Source organism: Sminthopsis crassicaudata, chromosome 1 (genome assembly GCF_048593235.1).
Source record: "Sminthopsis crassicaudata isolate SCR6 chromosome 1, ASM4859323v1, whole genome shotgun sequence".
In the NCBI taxonomy this organism is placed as follows: domain Eukaryota; kingdom Metazoa; phylum Chordata; class Mammalia; order Dasyuromorphia; family Dasyuridae; genus Sminthopsis; species Sminthopsis crassicaudata.
Genome location: NC_133617.1, coordinates 285,918,463 through 285,937,227, shown reverse-complemented (window position 1 = coordinate 285,937,227; position 18,765 = coordinate 285,918,463).

Here is an 18,765-nt window from a genome sequence, read left to right as displayed (position 1 = left end):
TGGGGCAAACTGCCTCATAAAGAGGAAGCAGTTAGCAGACTGGATTAAAAGTCAGAATCCTACTATATGTTGTTTACATGAAACACACCTGAAACAGGATGAGACATTCAAACTAAGAGTAAAAGGGTGGAGCAGAATCTATTATGCTTCAGGCAAAACCAAAAAAGCAGGAGTAGCCATCCTCATCTCAGATCAAGCAAAAACAAAAATTGATCTAATTAAAAGAGATAAGGAAGGGCATTATATCCTGCTAAAGGGAAGCATCAATAGTGAAGCAGTATCAATATTAAACATGTATGCACCAAGTGGTGCAGCATCCAAATTCTTAAAAGACAAATTAAGAGAGCTGCAAGAGGAAATAGATAGCAAAACTATAATAGTGGGAGATCTCAACCTTGCACTCTCAGAATTAGATAAATCAAACCACAAAATAAATAAGAAAGAAGTCAAAGAGGTAAATAGAATACTAGAAAAGTTTGATATGATAGATCTTTGGCGAAAGCTAAATGGAGACAGAAAGGAATATACTTTCTTCTCAGCAGTTCATGGATCCTATACAAAAATTGATCATATACTAAGGCATAAAAACCTCAAAATCAAATGCAGTAAGGCAGAAATAGTAAATGCATCCTTTTCAGACCATAATGCAATCAAAATAACATTTAATAAAAAGCCAGGGGAAAATAGACCAAAAAATAATTGGAAACTAAATAATCTTATACTGAAGAATGATTGGGTAAAACAGCAAATCATAGACATAATTAATAACTTCACCCAAGAAAATGACAATAATGAGACATCATACCAAAATGTGTGGGATACAGCCAAAGCAGTAATTAGGGGAAGTTTTATATCTCTACAGGCCTACCTGCATAAAATAGAGAAAGAGAGGGCCAACGAATTGGGTTTACAACTAAAATTGCTAGAAAAGGAACAAATTAAAAACCCCCAGACAAACACAAAACTTGAAATTCAAAAAATAAAAGGTGAGATTAATAAAATTGAAAGTAAAAAAACTATTGAATTAATTAATAAAACTAAGAGTTGGTTTTATGAAAAAACCAACAAAATAGACAAACCTTTAGTAAAACTGATTAAAAAAAGGAAAGAGAAAAAGCAAATTGATAGTCTTGAAAATGAAAAGGGTGAACTCACCACTAATGAAGAGGAAATTAGAACAATAGTTAGGAGCTACTTTGCTCAACTTTATGCCGATAAATTCGATAACTTAAATGAAATGGAAGAATACCTTCAAAAATATAGCTTGCCCAGATTAACAGAGGAAGAAGTAAGTAGTCTAAATAGTCCCATCTCAGAAAAAGAAATAGACCAAGCTATTAACCAACTTCCTAAGAAAAAGTCCCCAGGACCAGATGGATTTACAGGTGAATTCTACCAAACATTTAAAGAACAACTAACTCCAATGCTATGTAAACTATTTGAAAAAATAGGGATTGAAGAAGTCCTACCAAATTCCTTCTATGACACAGACATGGTACTGATACCTAAACCAGGTAGATCAAAAACTGAGAAAGAAAACTATAGACCAATTTCCTTAATGAATATTGATGCTAAAATCTTAAATAAGATATTAGCAAATAGACTTCAGAAAATCATCCCCAGGATAATACACTATGACCAAGTGGGATTTATACAAGGAATGCAGGGCTGGTTTAATATTAGGAAAACTATTAGTATAATTGACCATATTAATAATCAAATTAATAAAAACCATATGATCATCTCAATAGATGCAGAAAAGGCATTTGATAAAATCCAACATCCATTCCTACTAAAAACGCTTGAGAGTATAGGAATAAATGGACTATTCCTTAAAATAATAAGGAGCATATATTTAAAACCTTCAGTAAACATCATATGTAATGGTGATAAACTAGAACCTTTCCCTGTAAGATCAGGAGTGAAACAAGGTTGCCCACTATCACCATTACTATTCAATATAGTACTAGAAACTCTAGCCTTGGCAATAAGAGCCGAGAAAGAGATCCAAGGAATTAGAGTAGGAAATGAAGAAATCAAATTGTCACTTTTCGCAGATGACATGATGGTATACTTAGAGAACCCCAAAGACTCTGCTAAAAAGCTATTAGAAATAATTCAGAATTTTAGCAAAGTCGCAGGATACAAAATAAATCCACATAAATCCTCAGGATTTTTATACATTACCAACACAATCCAACAGCAAGAGATACAAAGAGAAATTCCATTCAAAATAACAGTCGATAGTATCAAATATATGGGAATATATCTACCAAAGGAGAGTCAGGAATTATATGAGCAAAATTACAAAACACTTGCCACAAAAATAAAGTCAGATTTAAATAATTGGAAAGACATTCAATGTTCTTGGATAGGCCGAGCGAATATAATAAAGATGACAATACTCCCCAAACTAATCTATTTATTTAGTGCTATACCAATCAGACTCCCAAGAAACTATTTTAATGACCTAGAAAAAATAACAACAAAATTCATATGGAAGAATAAAAGGTCGAGAATTGCAAGGGAACTAATGAAAAAAAAGTCAGAGGAAGGTGGTCTAAGTGTACCTGATTTAAAGCTATATTATAAAGCAACAGTCACCAAAACCATTTGGTATTGGCTAAGAAATAGACTAGTTGATCAGTGGCATAGGTTAGGTTCACAGGACAAGATAGTGAATAAAAATAGCAATCTAATCTTTGACAAACCCAAAGATCCCAAATTTTGGGATAAGAATTCATTATTTGACAAAAACTGCTGGGAAAACTGGAAATTAGTATGGCAGAAACTAGGCATGGACCCATATTTAACACCACATACTAAGATTAGATCAAAATGGGTCCAAGATTTAGGCATAAAGAACGAAATCATAAATAAATTGGAGGAACATGGGATGGTTTACCTCTCAGACTTGTGGAGGAGGAAGGAGTTTGTGTCCAAGGGAGAACTAGAGACCATTATTGATCACAAAATAGAACATTTTGATTACACCAAATTAAAAAGTTTCTGCACAAACAAAACTAATGCAAACAAGATTAGAAGGGAAGTAACAAATTGGGAAAAAATTTTTACAGTTAAAGGTTCTGATAAAGGCCTCATCTCCAAAATATACAGAGAATTGACTTTAATTTATAAGAAATCAAGCCATTCTCCAATTGATAAATGGTCAAAGGATATGAACAGACAATTTTCAGATGATGAAATTAAAACTATTTCCACTCATATGAAAGAGTGTTCCAAATCACTATTGATCAGAGAAATGCAAATTAAGACAACTCTGAGGTATCATTACACACCTGTCAGATTGGCTAAGATGACAGGAACAAATAACGATGAATGTTGGAGGGGCTGTGGGAAAACTGGGACACTGATGCATTGTTGTTGGAGTTGTGAAAGAATCCAACCATTCTGGAGAGCAATCTGGAATTATGCCCAAAAAGTTATCAAAATGTGCATACCCTTTGACCCAGCCATACTACTACTGGGCTTATACCCCAAGGAACTACTAGAGAAGGGAAAGGGTCCTGTATGTGCCAAAATGTTTGTGGCAGCCCTTTTCATAGTGGCTAGAAGCTGGAAGATGAATGGATGTCCATCAATTGGAGAATGGTTGGGTAAACTATGGTATATGAATGTTATGGAATATTATTGTTCTATAAGAAATGACCAACAGGAGAAATACAGAGAGGCTTGGAGAGACTTACATCAACTGATGCTGAGTGAAACGAGCAGAACCAGAAGATCATTATACACTTCAACAATGATACTGTACGAGGATGTATGCTGATGGAAGTGGATTTCTTCAACATAGAGAAGAACTAATCCAATTCCAATTGATTAATGATGGACAGAACCAGCTACATCCAGAAAAGGAACACTGGGAAATGAATGTAAACTGTTATTTTTACTTTCTGAATCCAATTCTTCCTGTGCAACAAAAAATTCGGTTCTACACACATATATTGTATCTAAATTATACTGTAATATATTTAACATATATAAGACTGCTTGCCATCTGGGGGAGGGGGTTGGGGGAGGAAGGGAAAAAATCTGAATAGAAGTAAGTGCAAGGGATAATGTTGTAAAAAATTACCCATGCATATGTACTGTCAAAAAATGTTATAATTATAAAATAAAATAAAAAATTAAAAAAAAAAAAGATAACAATGTGGAAAAAAAGCTACAAAATTTCAAAGACTAATTTGACCCAAGTCCAACAAGATTTCCTAGAAGAGTTAAAAAAAGTAATGCTTGATAGAGGAAAAATTAGGGAAAGAAATGAGAGTGATGACAGTAAATTGTGAAAAGTAAATTAATAGGTTGGTAAATAAGGCATAAAAATGCTCAAGAAAATAATACCTGATAAACAGAATTGACCTAATAGTGAAAGAAGCACAGAAATTCACTGAAAAAGCTCCTTGTAAAAACAGAATTGCCCAAATGGAAAGAGTTATAATAGCTCACTGAAGAAAATAATTCTTTAAAAATTAGTACTAGACAAGTTGAAGCTAATGACATCATGAGACTTTAACAAACAAACAAATCAAAAGAATGAAAAAAAGAAGAAAATGTTAAATATCTAATTGCAAAAAAAACAACTTATCTGGAAAACAGATTAAGGGCAGAAAATTTAAGAATTATTGGACTACTTAAAAGCCATGACAAAAAATAGACTAGACATTATATTTTTTTAAATTATCAAAGAAACTATCTCAATATTACAGTCAAGTTCCAGAGCTTTCAGATCGAGGAGAAAATATTGTAATTATGCAGAAAGAAATGATTTTAATGTTGTGGAGACACAAGCAAGAGCACATAAGATTTAGCAGCTTCCATGTTAAAGGAGTAGAGGGACTAGAATACGATATTATGGAAGACAAAGGAGATAAGATTACAATTAAGAGCAACCTATCCAGAAAAACTGGATACAATATTTAAGGAGAAAAATAATGTGTATCTCTAGCTTCCTTTTGAACTTCAGCTTAAATGACATCATTTCATTGGACCATATGCTATTGCCTTCCCACTCTGCATCCTCACCCTGGAAATTAGTTTGCATTTACTTCAATATTTTGTATCTCATGAAATATATATATATATATATATATATATTCATATATATTAAATATTTTATTATTTGGAAGATCTTTTGAATCAAAAATTATCGAGGGCAGGTATAATTTCATATCTGCCTTTGTGTTAGAGTCTCTAACACCTAACACAGTTCATGGAACATAGATGTTTAATTAATCCTTGTCACTTGATTAAGAAATCAAACAGAAGAACAATATTTGTTATAATTTTGCTACATGGTTCAATACAAATTTGAAACATATTTTTCAAATGTGTTTTTGGTGGGGAGAAAAGAAAGCTGGGCTTTTAACTTCAAGGTATTCAGTTGACAAGAATTTACTTTTTTCTGGAGGGTAAAACAACTCCAAATAAAATCAATTGTCTTTATTGAGAATATGTCATATGAGGATATCTTTTTTATTGAGGATATGATTTCCGAGGTAGTACTTATTGGGTCACTGATTGCCAGACTAGTTTAGGGATTTCCTAAGGGATTTCTAATTATCTCAGTGATAATACTTATGAAGCAATTAAAAATTTCTAACTGCAAATTAATAATTCATTTTTATTTAAAAACAATGAATAAAATAAATTTTTTAGAGGAAGCTAAGAAGTCAAATACATCAGAAATATTGTTCCATGCTTTTTCACAGTAATTTGGATGAAGAGTTAAATGATATATGTATTAGATAACCAAATTATATAGATCCAGAAGTGACTACTACATAAACAGATAACAGAATTGGGCTCTAAAAATTCTACTACAAAATAGTGGGTTGAACCTAACCAGATTAAATTTAATGTAAGAAAATGAGAATTTCTACTTCTGTGTTTAAAAATTTCAACAGCACAATTAAAGAGTGTGAAAGCTACAATTACAAAATAGACTAGGGGTGGGGAGGAAGATGTGAAAAATTTAATGGACCCACCATAAATCAGAAGCAGAATTTATGGGGGCAGTGTTGACTTGGGGGGCAGGAAATAGAGAGTATCATTTTTTTCACCTTTGTATCCTCAGCACTTAGCCCAATGCCTCTCACATAGAAAACACTATGTAAATATTAGCTATTATTATTATTTATTATTGCATTATAATTCTCATTAAATTAAATGCAATTATCTTCACGGTTCTGAGGTTCATTTGTAATATTACAAGTGTAATAAAACCAATTGTAATAAAATGTGGATAAACAGACTTTATATAGTGTGTTAAGCTTTTCAATGTGTTTTACATGTTTTTTCACTTGACCCTCACAACAATCCTATGATGTAGGTGCCATTATTACTCTCACTTTACAGATGAAGAAATTGAGGCAAAGAGATGTTAAGAGACTTTCCTAGGACCAGATGACTATTCAGTATTTGAGACAAAGATTGAACTCAGATTTTCTTGATTCCAACTCCAACATCTTCTGCAATAACCCAGCTGCCTTGTAGGATTCTGACATTACCACCATACACTAGTGTTTAGTTTGTTCTTAAGTATGTCTCTTAGTTTCTCCTCTGCTTTCAGCCAATGATGATCAGATGGATACATGATGTCAGTCTCTTAACTTTTAAAGTTCCTTTCCCTTGGACTCAAATTGCTCCTAAGCCTGAAAGTTCTCAAAACTTGACTGCTGCACTGATGGAATGAGAGAATTCTTGAAACTCCTGAAACTTTTGGTGTTTCATTATCCAATGTATGTGATTCATTTTTTTCAACCAATCACAAAACATCTCCTGCTTGTGGTCATTTGCATTCATCTAATGATCATATGGTCCACTAGCCAGCATCAGGCCATCCATAGATGAAACCATTAGTTATAGTGAATGGAGAAGTGTTGAATGCTATGGATAAATTCACTTACCTTGGCAGGTAATGAGGGATGAGAACATTGATAGTGAGATTGATAAATGCATTTCCAGAGCTAACTCACTATTTGGGAGGCTCTGAAAGAAAGTATGGGAGAGAAGAATCAAAATTACTACCAAACTGAAGGTCCACAGAACCCTTCTGTTGACCTCACTATTGTATATCTATGAAACCTGGACAGTATGCCAATTCCATGATAGGAAATCAAAATGCTTCCATTTGAGTTGTCTCAGGAAGATTCTGAGATCACCTGGGAGAACAAAATACCTGATACTGAGATGCTTTCTTGAGGTAAAATTCAAAGCAATCAAACTGTAACACACAGCTTACAGAACTCTGGTAGATCTGCATACAATGTAGGCACTCATGTGATGGTCAGAAGAAATGATACAAAGACACTCTCAAGGTCTGTCTGAAGAGCTTTGGAATTGGAAGACAATGGTAAAGGATCACCTAACATGACATGCCAGCAACAAAAAAAGATGCTATGTTCCATGAGCAAAGCAGAATTAAAGTAGCTCAAAACAAAACAAAACAAAAAACAAACAAACAAAAAAACTAAATACTAGTTCTAATCAGCCACAGTTGTTTATACTTCAGCTTAACTCTAACATAGTGATGGCATTTGGTCTGTCTTTGAGAGTGAAGATCAATAACCAACCTAAGGCCAAATTACTTTATTTTTTTAAGTCAATTAAAGGCTTATTTATCCAGTAGTGTACCTTGGATTGGTTGATTAATGCAATGGAAGCAACAAATTACTTTATTTCTTTAAGTCAATTAAAGGCTTATTTATCCCATAGTGTACCTTTGGTTGATTAATGTGATGGAAGCCTGACTCTTATGTATTTACATTACAAAGGGCTGAGATAGCCTTACATCCTTACATATAGATGACATTGGTGTAATTGAAAGACCTACTATTTACTACCACAGTTTAGCTGGGAATAACCTTGCCTTTCTGAATCTTGGTTTACTCATTTTAAAAATGTGGGTATTAGAGTACATAAGTTATAAGTCTTAAAATTCTGGGCTTGAAAAAATATGACTGCCAAAAGTATAATTAAAAGATCATGTTTCTGTTTGTTTGTTTTTTTGTTTGTTTTTTTTCCCCCAACAATTTCACTTCTATCATTTTTTTACAGGATAAAGAAAGTGAGTTTAGGACTGGGAACTGGCCCTTTAGGCTACCTAGTGGTATCCTTGGAATGCTAGTACCTGTTTATCCCTCTTCATTAAAAAAAAATCATTCATTAGGTAATACAAAATAAAAGTATTTTAGCTGAAAACATAATAATACTAGATTCCAGAAGCTTTAGTTCAATCTCAGACTGAATTCTCTGGTATTTGATTGTATCATTTATTACGCGTTACATCTATTGAATCTAGATGAACATTCTCATATTCCTAAATATATTAACATACAGTTAAGTAGGTTAAAAAATTTGAGAAAAATAGCTTTTTACATTGGTGTGTTTACCTAATCCTGTATTTATAAAGCAGCAGAAAGAAGAAGGAGAGTACGTGGACACCTGAAATTGTGAAGGAAGGTCTAATAAAAGAAATAAAAAGCAACAAGAGGACAGGAGCAGTATCAAAGAAATATTTTACTAATTTCATATATTTTTTTAGGATTGGTCTTATGAAACATGCCAATTTAACATTTGTTTTAGAAAAAAGAAAGCATTTTTTCAAAAAAAGCATTTACTAAATTTCTATTATGTGTTCTACATTGCCTTAATTAACTTTTGTTTTGGCATATCACAGAAGTACAAGACACTGACCATACCTTTGTAGAATTTATACTCGGACAGACAAAGGGAGAACACTTAAATGAATGAATAAGGAGAGACATCATAATTAAAATGACCACAATCTGAGAGTGCTATAGGAATTCAAAAGGGAAATAGCAAAGTTGGCTAGAGTAGCCATTTTGATAGAGGAGAGAGACTAACTTAAGAAGATGAAGATTAAGTGAAGAACAATAGATGATGTCAAAAAATTACCACATAGTTATAAAAAGCCATTCATGTGTGTGTGTATCTATCTATCTATCTATCTATCTATCTATCTATCTATCTATCATCTATCTAGATATACACACACACTCACACACACAGCTTTATTACTCGAAATATCTGTGATTTCTTCCAGATTGGGTTTCCTTTCACTGAAACATATCATAACTATTGAATGAGTTAGTCAATGATCTCTTGAATTGTGATGGCTGAACATGTAGGAAGCTCCCTCCTGCCAACCTAGTGGTGACTTTTGTTAGCCTATTCTTCAGATGACAGATATATTATCTATCCATGGCGGCAATACTCAAAAGACCAATCAGGGCTTGTACTCTACTGACATAGCCTTTGAGAACCTAGAGTTTCATTCTAGTGACATTGAAGCATTGGAGTAGAATTTCAATGGAGGAAGTGAAAATTTCATTATAATTAGGGGATCAACAATGAAATCAAAGAATAAATCTCATGTCCTAGTAGAATGTAAACTCTCGGAAAGGGCAACAACTGTTTTATTTTTTGTCTTTGTATTGCTAATGTCTAACTAGTCCTGGCAAATTCTGATGAGAGATGAAATTAGAATGTTTAAGGCCACTCTGTTTGGAAATGGGCAAATTAAATTCAAACATCTAATGATTTGACTTTGGGGTTCTATTTCTGAATTTCCATTTATTCTATATATTCTATATTTACTATATATGTATATATATGTATATATATATATATTATCCTATGAGTAAATACTCACATTCTATAATGTTTGAAGACAGGAAGAAAAGGGAAAGAAGGAAATAAAATCTAGGATCAGTACCTAAAGAAAATGATAGCACCAATAACAGAATTTAGTGACTGCTGATTAGGGTCTGGGTGCAGTCATTCCCTGGACATAATGCTTTGCTTGAGAGTGGGGTGGGAATGAAAGGACCTAGGAGACTTAGTGACTAGAGAGAGGTTTTTTTTTATCTTCACAGAAGTTTGAAAAGGAGAGAAAGAGGAAAGGTGACTCAGGATAGAGAATGGCAGAGTAGAAGGAAGCAATGCAGCTGAACTCTGATGTCCATTCAATCTCTTCAGATAAAATGCATGAGACTAAATCTTGATGGGGAAATCCAGAAAAAGTCACAATGAGAAAGTGAAAAATTCTGTCAAATAAATGTATAAAAAATTTCATTTTTTGTCAAGGAGGGATTTAAGAGAGGAGAAATGGAAAGCAGCAAGGGAATATAGGAGATGAGTAACAGCAGTTTAAGCAAGACGTGATAAATGCCTGAATTAGAAGGGTATTAAAGAGGAGGAAAAGAAAAACATATAGTGCAGAAATGAAATAAACCCAATTTGGCAACTGAACAGATATGGAATGTGAGAAAGAGAGCAAAGAGAAAATATAATTACAAGTTTTTAAGCCAAGGAGGCTGAGTATGATAAAGCCATCAATAAAAATAGTCACATTTTGAAGAAAGGGAAGATTTATGGTAAGCTGCATTCAGTTGAAAAAAAAAATACTGAGTGAGGGATGCTAACTGGATATTCAGAGAGAAATGACCAGTATGCACTTGGAACTGAAGAGAATGATTTCAGAAGGTAGATTAGAGAAGGATATAGAAATTTGAAAAAAATTTTCATAGTGGTAAAAATTGGAAACATAGAGTAGATGATGTACTCTGTGAGAAAGTGTGGAAAAAAAGAGGAATGAGAAAATAATTTAAACCCTAGTAATAGTTTAAATGTAGCAAATTTTCAGTAAAGTAAAATTTGCCCTGGTTTTGTCTTCAAATTCTGGATTTTGAGTTGCAATTACTAGTTTGGTTTAAATAATTCTATTTTAAAATTTCCTTTTCCTATTGTGTGAATCAAAGAAAAACACCTCTTATCTATAGCTATCTTTCTGTTTCTTTGTGTAATCTATTCTCTTGTGTTCAGAAAAATGCTGTCCAGCCTAGGCCAGGAGATTCTTGGGTAATTCTTAAGCTCATTTTCTCGCTTTAGCAATGTGTTTTATAATAGCATTCATAAATTTTGACACTGTGTAAAAGTCTGAATCTAAGAGACATACTGAATCACTCCGCCCGCCCCCAACACATAGAGTTGTCTAATGATAAGAAAGAACTCCATTCAGAGGTTAGACTTCCAGGGATGATGATAACTCATCCTTAAATAGTTACCAAATTCCCATTTGGTGTTAACATTCCCATTGCCAGTAATTCTGAATCCACAGTTGCCATTATTCAAACCCCATTCTCCACTGACCATTTTCTTGCTCCTTGTCCCTCTCAATCCAACCACCTCCAATATCCTCAATTTAATTACCTCCAATATCCCACTCTAAAACTATTTGGTCTGAAATATTTACATCAAAAATGACAAACTTGCTGGCATAATTTTTTCTTTTCAAACCTTATATTTTCTGGACCTCATGTAGTCTCTGCTTATCATAATCTTTTTGGCAACCATTTCCAGCAATAGTTGCATTATCAATTATTCCCTATCCTCACTGACAGGTTGCGATAGGGGAACTGAAATACTCTTTGCTCCCTATTGCTACTTGCCCCGAGTACATCCTTTCCCACCATTACACAGTAATCTCTCTTTTAAGTTCATGCAATCCAGAGTATCAACCAATTAAAATTCTGATAACTGTTGTTTACCTATCTCCAGAATATTCTTTTTCTTTCTTTGATGACTTTAGTGACTGACTCAAAGCCTTTCTTTTCTTCAATTCCTTCCTTCATACTAAGGTACAGATTCTTAAACTGTAAATTGAAACCTTATAGGAGGTCTCATAAATTGATTTATATAATAAGTAATAATTTATTATAAGTAAATTTGATTAGTATGCCTATTTTATTTACCTATATACCCAGAATCATGTAAAATTTTTCAGGTGAAGAAGGGTTGCAAGTGGAAAAAGTTTAAGAAGTCCCACATTAAAGACTGAAATGTACAAATTGATACTTCTTCAAATATACTAACTTCCAAGATTCTCATCCTATTCATTTTCCATGATCTATCCCTTTACCAGAATTCAGCTAGAGATTTATCTCATCATGTTCATGAATCCCTTATCTGATCACAATTTATTGTCAATCTACTAATATCTTTCAATCATTCCACCCCTCACTTCTTTCCCAGACAATCATCTTTGCCCTGACTATACTCTCCTCAGTTTCTCATCTTGACCCTTTGATGAACCACTTTACCTCTAAACATTCCTCTTTTTGTAGTCCTTTGTCCTATTGCTAATCTTGTTCTGCCAAACCAAAACCTTATATTACTTCCACTCTCCCCTGCCTTTGTTCCTACTTATATGTTGCATCCATTACAAATTTACATGACATAATCTCAGTGGAATCTTTACTATAATTGTACAATCCTTTTATACCTCCCTAATTGACTCACTTTTTCACTCACTGTGGCAGATTTTCAAAATCTTTTTCTTTTCAAATGTCCTTTAGCTCATTTTCCTCCATCTTCTAAGCTGAGAATGTTGCCTCTTATTTCTCTGAAAAGATTGAAGCCATTTTCAGAGAGCTCCTTCCTCTTCCCTCCTTCTCATCTCACATTCATCCTTCATCTCTTTCACCTTTTTCACACAAGGTAGTATATCTTCTCTTTGACAAGACAAATCCTTCTATATGCATAAGTGATCCCATTCCTCCATTCTGTCTTCTCCTGGAGACTTTAATCTTGATCATAACCATTTTCTCATTTATCTTTGATAACTCTATTTGGTGCTTCCCTATTGTGTATACAACATGCCCAATACCTCTTTCAAGCTTCAAAAAATCTCATCACTTAATCTAGATATCCCTGTTACTTATGCACTATATCTCTCCTTTCAATTCAATCTTCATAATCTTCATTCAACCTTCTCTTGTATGTATCCTTTTATCTTCCTTGACCATCATCTGCCTCCAACCTGATGCAGATCTTTACCTCCTCATGTATAGATTATTGAAATAATCTGTTGGTTGATCTGCCTGACATAAGTCCCTCTCCTCTATAATCCATCCTCCACTTAGCCATCAAAGTAATCTTTATACATGGTCCAACTATATCAGTGAATTTAACAATAAAATACAGAGACTTGATTATCTACAAGACAATATAAAATACTCTGTCTGTTGTTCAAGACCATTTATAATCTAGATCCTTGCCATCTTTCCTGTATTCTTATATGTTATTTACTCTATAATCCAGTGACATTAGTTTCCTTGATGTTCTTCACACAAAACATTCCATCTTCTATTACTAGATATGTTCACTGGCTTTATGAATCCCATCCTTGAAATATTTTCTTTCCACATCTTCACTTCTTGGCTTCCTTCAAATCTCATCTAAAATACTACCTTTTGCAAGATACCTTTCATCACTCTTAATGTTCCTGCCTTTCCTCTGTTATCCTGCATACTTCTTGTTTGTATATATTTGTGTATGTTTGTTGTAACCCTATTATACTGTGAGGTTATTGTGAATAAAGACTGTCTTTTGTTTTTATTGTAACTCCAGCACTTAGCACATAATAGATAGATAATAAATGTCTGTTAAAATACTGAATATGTTGATTTGAGGTGTTTTATAGGCCAAATATAGTTCAGGTTGGACAAGTACCTCAGGTTTGAAAGTAGATTGAAATGAGATGTTCCTAATTCATCTGATATATAAACTTTTACTCAGCCATGGTTGGGAAAAGACATTCAGAGCAGAGAAGCAGAGAAAAGATATTTATTTATTTGTTTATTATTATCACATTTTATTTTTCCAAACACATGGAAAGATAGTTTTCAACATTCATCTTTTTAAAACCTGTATTACAAATTATTCTCCTTCCCTCCCCCCTTCCTACAATAGCAAGCAATCTGTAATTGGTTAAACATAGAATTCTTCTAAACACATTTCCATATTTGTCAGCTGTACAAAAAACAAAAATCAGATCAAATGTGAAAAAACATGAGAGAGAAAAAAAAAAACAAGCAAATAAATAACAACTGAAGTGACAATATTATGTTTTGATCCATATCCAGTCTACATAGTTCTTTCTCTGGATGTATATAGTATTTTCCATTCCAAATTTATTGTAATTACCTTGAATCACTTCACTATTGAAAAGAATCAAGTCCAGAAGAGTTGACTATCACATAATCTTGTTTTTACTGTGTACAATATTCTCTTGGTTCTACTCACTTCACTTAAAATCAGTTCATATAAATCAGAAAGGATATTTATTAAGGATATAATCTTTATTTAGCTAAGCACAATTCTCCTATGCTGGCATATAAGATCAGAAACCTGAAGAAGGTGCCACGGCTCTTTAATTCTTAGCTATTTTTTAAACAAGGCAATGAGAAAGCTATGTCAGTGACCTGATTCTTAGTCCCCTGAGCCAATTAAATATTAAATATAGTTTTAATATCTTAAAGAAAAAAGAAACAACCTTGTTCTAATTGGAATGATATAAGATCTTACAAGATTATTCCTACCATGAAGTTTCAGCAACATATTCAAATGGCAATGCTCAGCAAGCAATCATAAATTCATAACTTTATTTCAGGGGATTAATCAGAACTTGAGATATATCAAAACTGCTGTTTTGATGTTAAAGAACAGTTGATCAATTGAGACAAGGGATAGGGGAAAGAGGAATCATCAAGCACCCTCCTTCCCTTCCTTACTTTCCACTTTCTGAGTTTCCACAGTCACCTGTCATTTTGTGGTCCTGGGTCATAGTTAGGGGCCCTATTCTAGGAAAGTCTAATGCACATTAAAGAGAAGGAAATAATCAGGTTAAGCAAAACTGTAGTAAGTTAGATCTTTGAAGTTTGAAATAGTATAGGTGAGCAAATCTAAAGATCTAGTAAGATAACAATGTAATAAAAAGAGAAAACTATTTGGAAAGTCTTGACCTCACCATTAATCATTTATGTGATGGTAGACAAATAACTTAATCTTACTTTCCTTAAGCTAGAATGAAGACAGTCATACATTCACTATCTAACCCACAGGATTATTAGAAAACACATGTAGATTATTATTATTATTAATATTATTTTATTAATTCTTATTAATTCTTCAATGACTGGTCAATATGAAGAATTACATTTTATGCATATACAGGGTTAAATTAGGTTTTCCTGACTTCTGAACCTGACACATCTGAAAGATGAGATAATGGCTCAGAAGGTAGTATCAAGGATGATGCTAACTGTGCATCACATTTCAGGCAGTTAATTCTATAGCATGTCCAAGCACATAGGAAGACACACATGCAGAGGTTCAAAGGAGAATGTAAAAAGAGAACTTAATCAGCTAAGCAACAAGAATGTATTATGTTCCTTCTAAGTGTCAGAAAATGGAATGCTTTCTGAGGATACATAGAAAAAAGATGAAAAATCCCTGCCCTCAAGAAGCTTTAATGGAAAATTCAGTAATACATACACATGCAGACATACACAGAATATATACAAAATGAATATAAATATCCAATCTATACTATATTTTTTATGAGCCTTAATAGATATAATGAATCCCACCCTTTACCATTCTAGCTTCTCAGCAGAGTTGGAGAAGGGGGGCAACTAGCAGCATCTATAAAATGGTTGAGTCAAATAAATGACTAGCTTTAGGGCATTCCCTACATTTTGCTTCCCTATATCGCTGACTCTTAACATGAACTTCTGCTGCACCAACCTATATTTCATTTATCTCAACTTCATTTTGTGATATTGCCAAACCTAGATTTTGCTTCAGAAAGACTTGCTTTCTAATTCTTATCCTTGATTCTGGATTTTGCTGTTTTAGGCAAAGACTGGCTTTCCCCACCCATAGGTTTGCCCCTCTGCTTCCCCCCAAAAATCAGTTTGGTTTTCAATGACACCTTAGAGGACTCTGTTGTGATGAGGTCTCATCTTTACTTTATCCTTTGTTCAACATTATAATATTTTATTTAAATATCAGGAGGTTAATCTCAAAATCTGGCAGTGAACCCCTGATGATTCCTAATCTTTTGTAACAGCTCAAGACAATCCTAAAGTTGAAGAAAGAAAAGTGTAGTTGCTACTTTCCTGTCCTAATCATCTGCTTTCCTTTTTATGTTTTAGCTTTAAGTCTGAAACATACAGTATACAAATAGATGTGTGACTTGACAAATTTGCTGGTAGACATAAATGTTTTTCTGATATGTTTACCCAGCATGAACTAAGTGAAAAAGGTGCTATTCACTTATTTTTATGTTTTCCAAATAAATGCTAAAAGGCATGTCTGTACAATGAGAAAATGACTGTTCAGTTGCATCTCACATCTAGCCAATTATCTGGTTGTTCTGAGTTTTAAAAAAATAATAAATTAAAAGATAGTCAACGTATGAAAAAGAGAAGAGTAATCAAAAAGAACCAATATGGATTTATCAAGAATAAATCATGCTTGAGATGGAAAATGCTATCCATATCCAGAAGGAGAAATATGGAGACTGAATACAAATAGAAGCATACTATTTTTACCTTTTAAAAATTTATTTGATTTTTCTTTCTCATGGATATTTTACTTTTCTGATTTTCCTTTCACAACATGAGAAATGTGATAATGTTTAAAATGATTATATCTGTATGACATATCAGATTGTTGACTGTCTTGGGGAAAGGAGAGGGAAAGGGAGAGATTTGGAAATTTGGAATTCAAAATACTACAATTTGGAATTCAAAAATGAAATTAAAATTACAATATAGAGTTCAAAATATTACAAAAACGACTGTTGTTTTTCTTATACAAAATGAAAATATTCAATCTATATCATATTGCTTGCTGCTTATGGAAGGAGAGAGACACATTTAGAACATAAAGTCTTACATAATTGAATGTTGAAAAGTATATTTGCTTTTATTTAAAAATATTGCTATAAAATGAATGTTGAAAACTATCCCTACATGTAATTAGAAAAATAAAATACTGATTAGAAAAAAGTCATGGCAGGTAATAATGTGTATATATATATATATATATATATATATATATATACACATGGAAGAAGTGGTTAAATGTCTGTGCACATGTAGTGGTTCCTCCAGTGAAAGTGTCCCAGCTATCTATAGTTAATATATGCATAACGAAATATAACACAATGTGAATGTGTGGTCTTTGCATTGGTTTTTGAAATCAGGGAAATGCTTTTTTTTTCAACCGAGTCATCATTAATTTTTAATATTTTAGAGTAATTTTCAAGTCTCTTCCATTCTTGCCCTTGCCAAAGTGAGATAACTTTTAAAGGTTGTATTTTAATTTTTTCCCAATTATATGTCAAGGTAATTTTTAGCATTCATTTTTACAAGATTTTGTGTTCCATTTTTTTTTACCTTCCTTTGTCCTTCCCTCTCCTATTTTTAAAATGGGAGGCAACTGGAAACAGCTTATACATGTACTATCATGTAAAAATTATTTCTATATTAGAGTTGTGAAAGAAGAAAAAGATCAAAAGAAAAAAGTCATGAAAAAGAATGAAGTAGATAAAAAAATATTTTGACCTTCATTCAGAGCTCATCAGTTCTTCATCTGGATGTGGAAGTGTTTTCCTTCATGAACATTTTGTATTTATCTTAGATCATTGTGTTGCTGAGAAGAGCTGAGTCATTGATAGTTGGTCATTACACAATGTTGCTGATATTGTGCAGGTTGTTTTCCTGGTTCTGCTCACTTCACTTTGCATCAGTACAAACAAGTCTTTAAAAATAGTTTTTTTAAAATGAAATCTGCTTGTTCATTATTTCTTATTACACAACAATATTCCATCACATTCATATATCACAGCTTGTTCAGACATTCTCTAATTGCTGGTCAGCCCCTTAATTTCCAGTTCATTGCCATTCTGAAAGGAGCTGTTATTAATAGTTTTGCACATGTAGATCTTTTTCCTTTTTTATGATCTCTTTGGGATACAGATCTAGTAGTGGTATCAATGGCTCAAAAGAAAGGCAGAGTTTGATTTCCCTTTGGGCATAGTTCCAAATTGCTCTCCAGAATGTTGGATTAGTTCAAAACTCCATTAACAATGCATTAGTGTCTCAATTTCCCCAAAACATTCTCTCCAAAATTTATTATTTTCCTTTTTTGTCACATTAGCAATCTGACAGTTAAAAGGTGGTACCTCAGAAGTGTTTTAAGTTGCATTTCAAAAGTGATTTTAAAAATTTCTTCATGTACTTATAAATAGTATTGATTTTTTCATTTGAAAACTGCCTCTTAATATCCTTGGACCATTTATCAATTGGGGAATGGCTTGTATTCTTATAAGTTTAACTCAGTACTCTATTGTATTTGAGAAATAAGGCCTTTATCAGCCTGCTTCAAAGATTGTTTCTCAGCTTTTTATTTTTCTGCTAATTTTAATTGCAAAATTGTGCAAAAGTTTTTTTTTTTAATTTAATGTAATCAAAATTATCTATTTTATATTACATAATATTCTCTGTTTCTTATTTGGTCATTAAGCTGTAATTCACTTAACTTCTTTAAGAGTTTGAGTGCTATCCCATTTGGTGCATATATATTTAGTATTGATATTACTTTACTATTGGGCAACTAGGTGGTAAAGTGTATAGAGCATTAGTCCTGAAATCAGGAGGATCTGAATTCAAATCTGGTCTCAGACACTTAACACTTCCTAACTATGTGACCCTGGGCAAGTCACTTAACCACAATTGCCTCAACAAAAAAAAGGAGGATATTACTTCAAGGTCTATAGTGCCTTTTAGCAAGATATAGTTTCCTTCCTTCTCTTTCAATTAAATCTACTTTTGCTTTTATTTTATCTCGAGATCAAGATTGCTATACCTACTT